General features: G+C 40.3%; 1 protein-coding gene across 1 annotated transcript in view; it reads right to left on the bottom strand.

Moving 5' to 3' along the window:
- Positions 1-12965, bottom strand: part of MAMLD1 (mastermind like domain containing 1) — a 581158-nt gene that overhangs the window by 364100 nt on the left and 204093 nt on the right. The window contains exon 7 of the mRNA XM_017500880.2: positions 9319-9404. The gene's annotated coding sequence lies outside the window, so the exon portion shown is untranslated. The remainder of the gene's footprint in view (positions 1-9318; positions 9405-12965) is intronic.

The raw sequence follows: 12965 nt of genomic DNA, 5'->3' as shown, positions 1-12965 counted from the left end.
TAACTTTGGCTTAGATCATGCAAATCCTGGGCTAGGTACTGGGGAGTGAATGTGGGAAGAAGAGAGAGGCCTATAGCATCTATGCTGCGGGGAGCCATGGAACAACTGAGCAAGGGAGTAACATGGTGTGAGTTGTGCTGGAACAATATGGACAGTGGAAAATCAGAAAGAGGTTTGAATGGCTCATTCTGCCAGGCTGCTTGGGAAGAAGCCCTGGGAATTCACGGCCCTACAAAACTCCCAGGGAAGAGGAGCCAAATGGAGCCTGCTTTTGTGGCAGTGTGTCCAACTGAAGAGGGCACTGATACAGTAGAAAAGTACCAGTGAGCTGTTTGTCCACTCACTGCTCACACCTACTAAGCACTGAGGGAAACTGCCTTGTAGCTCTCACTTCTACTGCAGGGTTTCTTGTTTGAAAATGCTGACTGAGCAGTCTTTCCAAGCACCCAATGTCAAAAGGGACCACTGGAATGCTACCCTGGGGGCAAACGGAATGCTTTCTGTAGCCCTATTTCCCGTGGTGTCTTTACAGAGACTCTACCTTACAGGGAGACAACTGTAGGGACCCATTCCTCAGAAGCACAGGGATAGGAACAGGCAGAGGTGGTTCCAGCCAACTGAGACTGGCACTAGAGAGAGAGCCCAGAGGCAGGCAGGTACTCAGGGGAGCAAGGAAAAAGTTTAAGAATTGGGTCCCAGGCCTGGACTCTGCCTCCCTTCCTGACCCATGTCCCATCTGAGGCTCCCTGTTACTGCTGAGCACTCAAACCTCTGGCTACTAGGTTTCCACTTCCTGACTGGCAGGCTGATGACCTGCCCTAGTGCCTCATGACTGGGACCCCATCTGACAACCATCTAAATCCCATAAGTAAGTGACTTAGGATGAGTTTGCGAGCCTTGGCAAGTGTGCATGGAGTAGCCTATAGGTGAAGCTGAAAAGGTCTCACCTTATGTGATGGAGAGGGCTGGGAGCCAGGAAGCCTGGCAGTGCTTGTGGCTCTAGAGGATACTGAGGATGAACCCAAAGGCCTTTAACCTTATTCCCTTCCAAAAAATAGGCCAACTTTTTTAGAAATGAGCAATCCTCCCAGGGACTCCCATTGGATAGCTAAAGACAGGCCCTTCCGGGGCATTGTCTTGCCCTGTATACTTCCGCCTGGGTGTAGGGACTGTGGAGGTCGGCACTGGCCTTCTAAAATAAGCCTGCAGGAGCTGGTATCCTCAGGAGGCTTGACATGAATGCCTAGATGGCATACGCTCCTATTCTTTGGTAGCAACACATGCTTTTATGGGCTGGGATAGCCAAGACTTTTGATAGGTTGCTGGGGAATGGGCCTCATACAAATCTAGAATGTTCTACTTGGTGCCAAGCTATTTTGTGATTTCGTCTCGTGACCAAATCATGCAGCCAAAATTACAAACAGGATGCCAACTTTTAACATGAGTATCACTTTACCCTGGTAACAAATATGATCATTTTAAAAGTATAATAAACACATTTTTGTATCTGGGTTTGCATATTTCATAAGATAAACACAGACTGAGAGTTTGTCAGAGAGGAAGCAGAGCTAAGGGACCTAGAGGCCAACCTCTACATTCTGGGGATGGAAATGGGGGAGTCCCAGAAAAAATGAAAATACAGGCAACACCATTTACGCATTTGTATCATACCTTATATTTGCAAAACATTTCACCATCACTTGAGTTTTCACATGCACTGTGGGAGGCAGGATGTGCAGTGGATAAGAAGAGGTAATCAGGAATCAGACTCCTGGAGCTGGAAACTGACCTCTGTGACCTGGGGCAAGTCTCTTAATCTCCCTGAGCACCAGTTTCCACTTCTGCAAAATGAGTTTTTGGGCAGATTTGATGAAATAATACATAGAACATGTTTAAAACCATGACTGGCATACAGCATGCTCTATAAAAGTATTGGATATAATTTTAAAAAATTTTATCAGGACCCATAAGTGCTTCCTGAAGAGATTATTAGCTCATTTGACAGATCAGAAAACTGAGGCTTGGGGAGATTGTCTTGATTTTATAGAACTAGTCAGCGGTAGAGGCAGGAATCAATCCCATACCTCTACACTCCATGCCTGCGGCCCTTTATACCACACTGACCAAATCTGAAGATCCCGCCTATTTGCTCACCCATCTTACTTATAAATAAGCTCAAGGAAACCTCTTTTTGTCAACCCAAGCTGCAGTAAAAATAATAATAATAATTATTATCCTACATATACATATTTCTCTAAAGATTTGAGGTGGCTTATAGTAAAAACACAGATGAAAAGGGGCAGTGGAACTAAACCTATAAGAAAGTCAGAAACACTCAGAGAAAGGAGAAAGGTAATTTCACTAAGACCTGGGGGTGGGATCACCGGGATCAAAATATACTTGGCTCTGAGCTTCTTGGAAGTCAGAGCACAGGAACAATAGGGCCAGATTCTGACTAGCAAAATTAATAGGGAAGTTTCTGGATCAAGAAGTGACCAGGGACAGTGGCAGAGGGCGGAGGCTGTGCTGCATCATTGCCAAAGGAAAGGGAGGCCCATGTACACCCAAATGGTCCACTGCAGAGATGTAGACCCAGGCCTACCCTAGAGAGTTCACAGGTAGTTGAGTCATACCAGCATGCCTGCAGGAACACTGTTTGGGGCAAGCATGTAATAGGTCAGGTCCAGCAGGGCTACAGCCAAGGAGCTGGAAAGTGTTCCTTCAGGAGACGGTTGGGCCACAGCAGCACAGTGAGTGGCAGTGGCAGGGGGTGGCTATTGGCATCAGCAGAGAACAGAATGGAGTCATTTCCAGAGAATGCCAGGAGCTCCATCCTCTTGCAGGCAGACAGGTGTGCAGGGCTATAAGGCTTAGCATTTCTCTGGCCCTCCACACGCCTCTGTCGTCAGCCACCTAGACCCTGGATGGAGCCAAAGTTTTATTCGTCTGTACCAGGGCTAGGACATAAGGGATAAAAAAAATCCTCAAGAGTTGAGAGAGTGGAGAAACCCTGATGGCTTGGAAAGCAGAAACTTGGGTGTCCTTTAAAAATAGTGCTCCATCAGTCTGAGGTGGGTGGATCACAAGGTCAGGAGATCAAGACCATCCTGACTAACATGGTGAAACCCTATCTCTACTAAAAATACAAAAAATTAGCTGGGCATGGTGGTGCGCACCTGTAGTCCCAGCTATTCGGGAGGCTGAGGCAGGAGAATCACTTGAACCTGGGAGGCGGAGGTTGCGGTGAGCTGAGATCACGCCACTGGACTTCAGCCTGGGCGACAGACTGAGACTCCATCTCAAAAACAAAACAAAACAAAACAAAAAAAGAAATTGTGCTCCATCAATACTGTTATGGGTTGAATTGCATCCACCCTCTATCAAATCTATATGTTGATGTCCTAAACTCCAATTCCTCAGAATATGACTTTATTTGGAGATAGGTTCATTGACAATGTAATAAGATGACGTCATACTGGAGTGGTGTGGTCCCTAATCCAATACAACCAGTGTTCTTATAAGAAGGAGAAATTTGGACATAGAGACACACCAGAGAGAATGTCATGTGAAGATGAAGGCAGAGATCAGGGTTATGCTTCTACAAGACAAGGAATGCCAAGGATGGTTGGGAAACCAAAAGATAGAAGAGATGCATGGAACAGGTTATCCCTCACAGCCCTCAGAAGAAGTCAACCTTACCAACACCTTGATCTTGGACTCCTAGCCCCAGAAGTGTGAGATAATACATTTCTGTTATTTAAGTCACCACTCAGTTTGTTGTAGTTTGTTACAGAGCCCCAGTGTACTAACACACACACACACACACACACACACACACACACACACGTACAAAACTCCCTTTTCCAGGCCTGCAACACAGGGGAGACACATTCCTGGAGAAGCAGGGCACAGCAGGGGTTGCAGTGTGCAAAACATTAGCTAGGTCTAAATCAAATTCCCATTTATATTTTATGCGGATACAAAGATACATAGTAAAAATAACCCCCTCCTGTGTACGGTATACTATAGACTCAAAAACACCTCCACATTTACAATATTGCATAAACCTGCATTAACACAGAGTGGTAAGTGGTATCATTCTGAGTTTGGATGATGCTATAAGGTGAAATGCTTTGTCCGAGGCTACATGACTAGAAGGCAAGGAGCAGTGTCATTTCCTCTCTGCCTAGTGTGTGAATATTTCTGTGTTCATGTGTGGGTGCAGAGGTCATGTGCACTTGCCTGGAGAGGATAGGGCTATTGCTTAGGAAAAAAGCAAGTGGACTTCTTAGCACTTCTCCCTTAGTGTCTTCCCAGCCAGCATGATGGCATTCTGCCTACTTGAGTTGTGACCATTTTTGCCACCTTGGTTCATTATGACTGCATCTTTCTTTTCACTGACTCCAATTGTCTTCCCAACTTAAGTCCAAACAATCCTCTCTCCCACTGGGCAGCAGCTGACAGGAAGCAAACCTCTTTCATGTTCTTTATCCATTTACAACTCGCCAAGTGCTAAGGAGGGAAGCAGCGCATGGAATGTTATCCAATTCGACCACTGAGGCAAAGAAAGGGGAGTGACTTGCCTGTCAGCACTGAGGTAGTTGGGGCCAGTGTTGGGACTCAAACTGAGTCCTCAAGCTCGGTGTTATTTTTGTAACAATGGATCTTGATTATTAAGCACCTACTATAAGCCAGGAACTGCCCTAGGTGTGTGAAGTACATTCTCATTGAATCCTTCTGTTTTCTATATGAGGAGATAAGAGACTGAGATAAGGAACGCAACCTGCCCAAAGTCAGAAAGTGCATAAGTGGTGAAGCTGGGATATAATTACAGGAGTGGCTGACTCTAGCCTGGCATGACATAATCACCCAATACTGTCTCCTCTGTGTCACCTCCAGAGATAAAGATGTGAACAAGTGGCCAGGCTGACAGTATGCTCCCAGATCCAAATGGATGCTTATGAGGAATGGCCCCAAATGCCCATCATCCAGATTGCAGTCCAGTAATCCATCCAGGAAGTCCCCCAGCTCAGGGACCAGCTCCTGAGGGCTATTTAGAGACAGTCTCATTCGTTCCTTTTAGCTCCTAAAACCCGAGGGACAGCTCTCTTGAAGTCTGGTGAGCAGCAGCCACTCATAAATATTCCAGTGACACCTTCCCTCTTGCTCAGAGCTGGCCCGGAGCCCAACTGGCATAAACCACCTTACTGCCCAGTGCAGGTGACAAATTTTTGTATGTGAGTCATCCTTGGAAACTTCTGGGGGCTTGACCTAAGAGGGTCCACAGAAGCAGCAGTCACTGGCCTGGGATGCCTACCCCTGCTCAGGGGGGCCTATAGTGCAGTGGCCCCACCTGCTGGAGTGGGTGATGCAGCTTACCTGCCTGTGACACAAGAGCTTAGCCCTTAAGGATACTTCAAGAAAAAGAGAAAAATCTTCCTAGAGAGAAATCATTTTCTCTAAGAATTATAAGCTTTGGATATTTGCAAGGGAACAGCACAGATGCTGGGGAAGAAGGCAGGTGCCAGGCTAAATAAAGAAATGTGAGCACATACACAGAGAACATGCTCCTTTGTCTCCACAGGGAGGCACAAATGTATATTAATGAGGATTTTGAATGCCAAGAAATCAAATAACAACATAAACATCACAGTAAACACCAAAGCCCCAGCGTTGGCTGAAATCACTTACTGTAGAAGGGGCAGAGGACTTCTGTGTGTCCTGCCCTGAAGCCTTCCAAAGCTTCATAAAAGACAACTGCTCTGCTTGTAGGACTGGGACTTGACACTCATAAACAAGAGAAGCTCCTGAGTTCAGACACTGATACTGGAGAGAAGCTCTAGGAGGCCACTGCATGTGCTCAAAGGCACAAGAGCAAGGAAATGGGCTTGGATTCATGTTGTAGGCAAACAGCTGTGTATGAAGTCTGTGACAAACTGATTTATTGGTCCCAAGAGGTACACATACCTTCAGATGGGTAGGAGATGTGGTGAGAGAGGCAAGTGGAGAAAAAACTCAAAATGGACAACTTCTTCCCAAGAGTTCCATACCACAAGACAAGAAATCTTAGGGCATGGCCTCGGGGGGCATGGGTGTGAGTGTTTGTATCCCTTTAATCCTATGCCAACTCTTTCCTACCAGACAGGTAGGCATATATGAGCCAGCTGCACCAATGCCACACAATCCTGCTTTAGGCTTATGGTGGATATCTATCCCTTTTTTGACTGCCCAGCATCTTAACTCTTCTCCCAGGTTTGAGAAAGTTGAAGAAACACCAGTTACTCACTTTCCCAGCTTCTTTTTGAAGCTAGAGGATAGTACATGGCTGAAGCTCAGGAAATTCAGTTTTGAGTCAGTGCTAATGATGAAGAAAAGCAGGGTCAGTAGGGAATATGCCATAGAATCTCATGTCCTGGAGCAACTATACCAGGGGAACCAGAGGCCAGCAATAGCAATGTTGGTGAACAAGCTAGAGGGTCTACTGCTCAGTGGTGTAACAGAGCTGTTCTTATCAGATTAATTCCGTGATATGATTATGTCTGTAAATCTGGTCATATGGCAACCAAACCTGATTCTCAAGCCTCCCAGCAATTCTGTGACCTACCAAGTACCCTTCCTAGAAACCCTTTTATTTCTGCTTTAGTAATTCAGAGTTAGTTTCTGTTGCTTACAACTAGGACCCTGAAAGGACCTATAAATCCTTGTTGAGATTCTGGAATATGTCTTTCTCTATTCTCTGCATAGCCCAACCATCCTTTGAGGTTCAACATAAGTCTTTTCTCTCCTAAGAAGCACAGCCTAAGTATTCCATTTATTCTAAAAACATTTCTTGAGTATCTGTTGTAAGCCACATACTGTGCTACATGCTGAGGATGCAGAAATAAATTGGACTCTGTTTCTTTACTTAAAGAGTTCCTGTTATAGTGATAAATGAAGAATGAAAAAGAAATGTGATGAGGGCTATACTAGAGGCTAGATGAATACCTGGCTCATGGCTGCCTGACCATGATGGGAAAATCCAGTTGAAAAGTTGAAGCTTCCACTTTTGATAATGAGGGATTAGCCTTCCCACTAAAAATAGATGAAAATTTCAGTCAAAACATTAAAAAACAGTCTCTCTAGAATGTCAAAGATATGAAAATACAAGGATTATGGGAGCAAGACAGAAAAGAACACAGAATCAGAAAAGTGAGTGCAACAACATCTGGGGCCTCCTTGGTCAAATATAATTGAAAATAAAAATTAGAATCAAATAGAAATTTCACAACAGAAAAATACAATAACCAAAATAATAAACTCACTAGATAGGTATAACAACATATAATATATAGTCAAAGAAAGAATAAGTAAACTGCCAAAAACAGGTCAGAAGAAAACAGCCAGAATATGCAAAGATAAACAAACAAGAAACATGGAAGAGAGAGTAAGGGACATAGAGAATATAATGAGAATATCTAATCAATGTGTAATTGGTATAGCAGGAGGAAAGAGTAAGAGAAAGAAAAAACAGGAGCAACTATACCAGGTCTATAACCATTAGCTCTCTTTTGAGAGCTAATGGTTAAGGACTTTTATAGTGATAAAAGATATCAAACCACAGATTCAAGAGGCCTGCAAACCTCAACAAGGATGAACTCAGAGAAAATCACACTGAGAGGTACATTGCAGTAAAACTGCTGAAATAAAAGAGAAAATATCAAAAGCAGTTAGAATGAAATTACATAATGTCTAACATTTATTTTGAAATGAGGCAACAGTAGTGGAAGAAATTTATGGGGTTATAGAGGAAAAATGTGGCGAACTTCCACTTCCAGAAATAATGGATTAACAGATGCCAGAGGAGCCCCCCCAACAGTAAACAACCATAAAACTAGTCAAAATATACAAGGCAATGGCTTTCAGGCATTAGAAATTAAACACTAGGCTTTAGGCAACAGATAACCCAAGACTCCCAAACCCTGAGAGCAATAGATGAAAAGCAGAGTTACTCCAGTTCTCTGCATGGGGAAAATTTCCCAAGTGCAGTGAAGTGAGCTGGAATCCAAGCAGTGCATACTGTTACTACTGAGGTTATGAGGCAGAGATCAGAGTTTGGGAAAGCAAAATGGTTGTGATCTTTGGGATATGGTCCTGGAGATGGGAGAACTACAAATGGGAGGAAGCACTAAAAGTCCATGTCTTAGTTTGCTAAGGATGCCATAACAAACTAACAAAAACTGGATGGCTTCAACAACTGAAATTTATTCTCTCACAGACCTGGAGACTAAAAATTCAAAATCAGGGTGTTTGACAAGGTTGGTTTTTCCTGAGAGCTGTGACAAAGGATCTCTTCCAGGCCTCTCTTCTTGACTTATAGTTGGCCATCTTCTCCTTATATCTTTTTATACTGCCTTCCCTTGATGCCTATCTTTGTGCCCCAAATTCTTCTAGTTATACTGGACCAGGGCCCATCCTAATGACCTTAGTTTAATTTGATTAATTCTATAAAGATCCTATTTCCAAATAAGAAACCATTTTGAAGTACTGGGGATTAAAAATTCAACACATGAATTCTGGGAAAATACAATTCAACATATAAGCATCCATGTGGGGTCTCCTGCAAGTCTATGTCTGAGTCTTGGCTATAAACAGGCAAGGCAAGATATCATCTGTGAAGTCAAGTATATAATGAAATATTGCTAAAAATTTAAAACCACAAAATTGAGACATAGTCAATTGAAGTAAGCCCTAAGATGATCCAGATGTTGGTTTTAGCAAAGACTTCAAAGCAACTATGAAAAATTCATTCTAGGAATTAAAGGCAAATATGTTATTGATGAGTGAACAGATTGGGAATCTAAGCAGAGAAGTAGAAAGCACCTCCTCAAAACCAAGTGAAACTCTAGAACTGAAAAGAACAATAACTGAAATGAATAATTCACTGGAGGGATTTAATAGCAACTTGAGAAGGCAGAAGACAGACTTAGTAACCTTGAAGATAAATTAATAGAATTTATCAAATGTGAAGTACAGAAAAAATAACTGAACAAAACCTCAGGGCCCTGTGGGACATCAAATAGCGCATTATATATGTAATTATCTAGTCTCCGAAGGAGAAAACAGTGAGGATGAGGCAGAAGAATATTATATGAAATAATGGTTCTAATTTTTTTCCAAGTTTGATGAAAACTTTGACTTACAAAACCAAGGAGCCCAGTGAATCTCAAGCAGAATAAATACAACGAAAACAATACCTAGCCACATAATAGTCAAATAACTAAAAACCAAAAATAACAGAAAATCTTGAAAAAAGCCAGAAGAAGGAAACACATTACATACACAGGAATAATGATGCACAAGGTGGCTGGCTTCTCATCAAAAGTAATGCAAGCAGGTAGACAGAGGAATTAGACATCTTTAAAGTGCTGCCAAAACAAAAACAAATAATCACCCAGTCAACCCAGAATTCTATATCCATAAAAATAGCCTGCAAGAACAAGGGTGAAATAAAGGCATTTTCAGATAAGCAAATGATAAGAGAATTAATTGCCAGTAGCCGTATACTACTAAAAGGAAAATGGTGCCACATTTAGAAACTTAGGACAAGAGGAAGTTAAAAGAATGTAAATGGTAAATAAGTAGGTAATAATGAAGGAACTTGGTTTTCTAAATATTACTTTTCATAATTTCCTTAAAACTGATTACAGAAAAATAATATATGGTTTATAAAATAAGATTTGTGACATATAGAATTAAAGAATATGATAAAAATAGCATAAAGCACACAGTGTGGCTGGTAAATGTAACTGTACTTTTATAAGATTTATAATTCTACAAAAAACTTATAATTATCACTTTATATGTGGCACTTCTCACTTTATTATTACTATATGATGTAATAATATTATGCCATATTATTATTATTATTACTACTACATGGTGTAGTAATAAAGTGAGAAGTGCCACATGTAAAGTGAGAATTAGAAAGTGTGAAGTAGAAAGTGCAAAGTGTCAGGTGTGAAGTAGTAAAATACTGACTCTAAATAGATATTAATAAGCTGAAGATGCATATTCTTAGCCCCAAACAAACCACTAAATATCATAAAAAATGATATATATAGGAAATAAAATATTTTTAAAAATTCACCAAAAAGAAATAGGTAAAGAGCAAATAGAGAGGGGAACAAACAACAGATAAAATAAGTCAAAAACAAATATTGAGATGGTAGACCTAAATATAATAATGTCAATGCTGATATTAAGTATAAATGAACACTTCAATTAAAAGAAACTGTCAGATCAGATTAAACAATATGCTACGTATAATGTACACTTTAAATATAGAGACACAAATTGGAAATAGGAAAAAGAAATACCATAGGAACAGTAATCATAAGAAAGCTGGCATAGCTATTTACATCAGATAAAATAGACTTCAGGAAAAGAGTATGGTGAAAGACACATAGAATATTTCATAAAGTCAAAAGGATTACTATATCAGGAATACACAACAATTATAAAGGTATCTATATCTAATTACAGATTTTCGAAATACATGAAGCAAAGTGTGACAGAAATAATGAAGAAAGAGACAAATCCAGAATCATAGTTGAAAATTTTAACACCTCTTTTCTCAATAACTAATAGAGCAACTAAAAAATTAGTAATCATATACAGTATCTAAATATAATTAGACAACTTAACCTAGTTGACATTTGTATAATACTATAACCAACAATGGCAGAATAAACATTTTTCAAGTGTACATGGAACATTCACAAAAATAGAATGTATGTGGAGACAAAAAACCATCTACAGATTTCAAAAGAAATCTTAAAGAATATATTCTCTATCCATGATGAAAATGAATCAGAAATCACTAACAATAAAATATCTAGAAATAACCCAAGTATTTGGAAATGAAACAACATGTTTCTGAATAATCTGAGGTCAAAGAAGAAATCACAAAGGAAATTAAAAATATTTTTGCACTGAATGATAATGAAAATACAACATATCACAATTTGAGGGATGCAGCAAGAAGTCCTTGAAGGAAACTTATAGCTTTAGCTACTTATATTAGCTATATTTATAGCTTTAATTACTTATATTTAGCTCCTTATATTATTTGCTTATTTCCTTATTAGAAAATAAGGAAAGTCAAAATCAGTGATCTGAGAATCAACCTTAAGAAATCAGAAAAAGAAGAATAAATTAAACTCAAAGTAAATTGTAGGAAAGAAATAATAGACAGCAGAAATAGAAGCCAGAAATTGACAAACAAAACATGAATGAAAGTATTACTGGTAGATAAGTAATTCAGAAAAAAAAAATGAAAACAAAAGTAGTACATTGAAAAGATTTATAAAACTGGTAATTCTCTAACTAGAGTGATCAAGAAACAAAGACCACAAATTTCTGACATTTCTGACATTAGGAACAGAAGAGGGGACACCACTACAGATCCTACAGACATTAAAACAGTAACAAGGGAATACTATGAACAGTTTTATGGCAATACATTTGATAGCTTAGATAAAATGTATAAGTTCTTTGAAAGATAAAAATGATCAAATATTTTAAAAATAATCTAAATAGCTACTGCTACTGAAGAAATTGACTTTGTAATTAATAACCTTCCCACAAAGTGAATTCCAAGGCTTGATGACTTCATTGGTGAAGTCCATTAAATTTTAGGGAAGAAATAACACTCCTCCTGGAAAACACTTTCAGGAAAAAAGAAGAGGGGAACACTTCCTTCTCAAGCTGTCAAGCAATCTCAACCCTGGCGATCAATGGGGTGATAGATGTTGCAGCCAAATCGCCCTCACATCCACTGTAAAGCAATCTCTAAGCAGCAGCACTCGGGCAGCTGCTAGGTTGGATTGCCACAATTCCATAGATTTGTCTGATAAGGAAACAACAAGCCCAAATAGATTCAAATGGTTTATTACTTATACGGACAACAAAAGTGAGATCAAAGTGGTGTCAAATCCTCATGTCCCTCACCCCACAGAACAACAATGAACCAGAGTGGCCAGATGACAGGCAGCATGGGCAATGAATTGCTCTGCTATTGAGGAACCATCTCTAAATTTATGCACTCACACAGAAGCCTATAGATGTAAACTAAGAAGGGGTGAGGTAGAAAGTCTTATGCTCAAGTGAAACTATAGAGATGGGTGAGAAATAGTGTTTTGGAAGTTTCCCATAAAATAGGGAGGTTAGTGAGAAACTGCCTCATGGAAGCTTCTCAACTAGGCTTGTATCTCTTTGTTCCAGGGAGAATCACAGGTCATCCTGACAAGACTCAGGTCAGACTACAGTTAAGCTTTACCTACATGACCTATGTGAACACATGAAAAGTTGTCAGTACAACATGGCAGAGATGTTTTCCTACATATTTTCACCTTATTTTATAAAGTCACTAATACCCTGATACCCAAACTAGAAGAAGTCAACCTAAAGGAAAAAAATTAGGCTAGTATTCCTCATAAACATACAAGGAAAAATACCCAAACAATACATGAGCAAAGTGAATCCAGTAATATATAAAAAGGATAATACATCATGACTGTGGGCTCTTTCCAGGAATTCAAGGTTATTTTAACATTCAAAAGTCAATGTAATTGAAATTTGTGGAATGCAGTTAAAGTAGTGCTTAGAGAGAAAGTTATAATATTAAATGCTTATATTAGAAAAAAAGGGCTGGGCACGGTGGCTCACGCCTGTAATCCCAGCACTTTGGGAGGTCGAGACAGGCAGATCATGAGGTCAAGAGATCAAGACCATCCTGGCCAACATGATGAAATCCCGTCTCTACTAAAAATACAAAAATTAGCTGGGTGTGGTGGCACGTGCCTATAGTCTCAGCTACTGGGGAGGCTGAGGCAGGAGAATTCTTTGAACCCCAGAAGCGGAGGTTCCAGTGAGCAGAGATTGCGCCACTTCACTCCAGCCTGGCAACAGAGTGAGACATAGTCTCA

The sequence above is a fragment of the Cebus imitator genome, unplaced genomic scaffold (assembly GCF_001604975.1).
Source record: "Cebus imitator isolate Cc_AM_T3 unplaced genomic scaffold, Cebus_imitator-1.0 Scaffold273, whole genome shotgun sequence".
Lineage (NCBI taxonomy): Eukaryota > Metazoa > Chordata > Mammalia > Primates > Cebidae > Cebus > Cebus imitator.
Note: the sequence above shows the minus strand (reverse complement) of the source record. Positions and strands in the feature narration are given on the sequence as shown.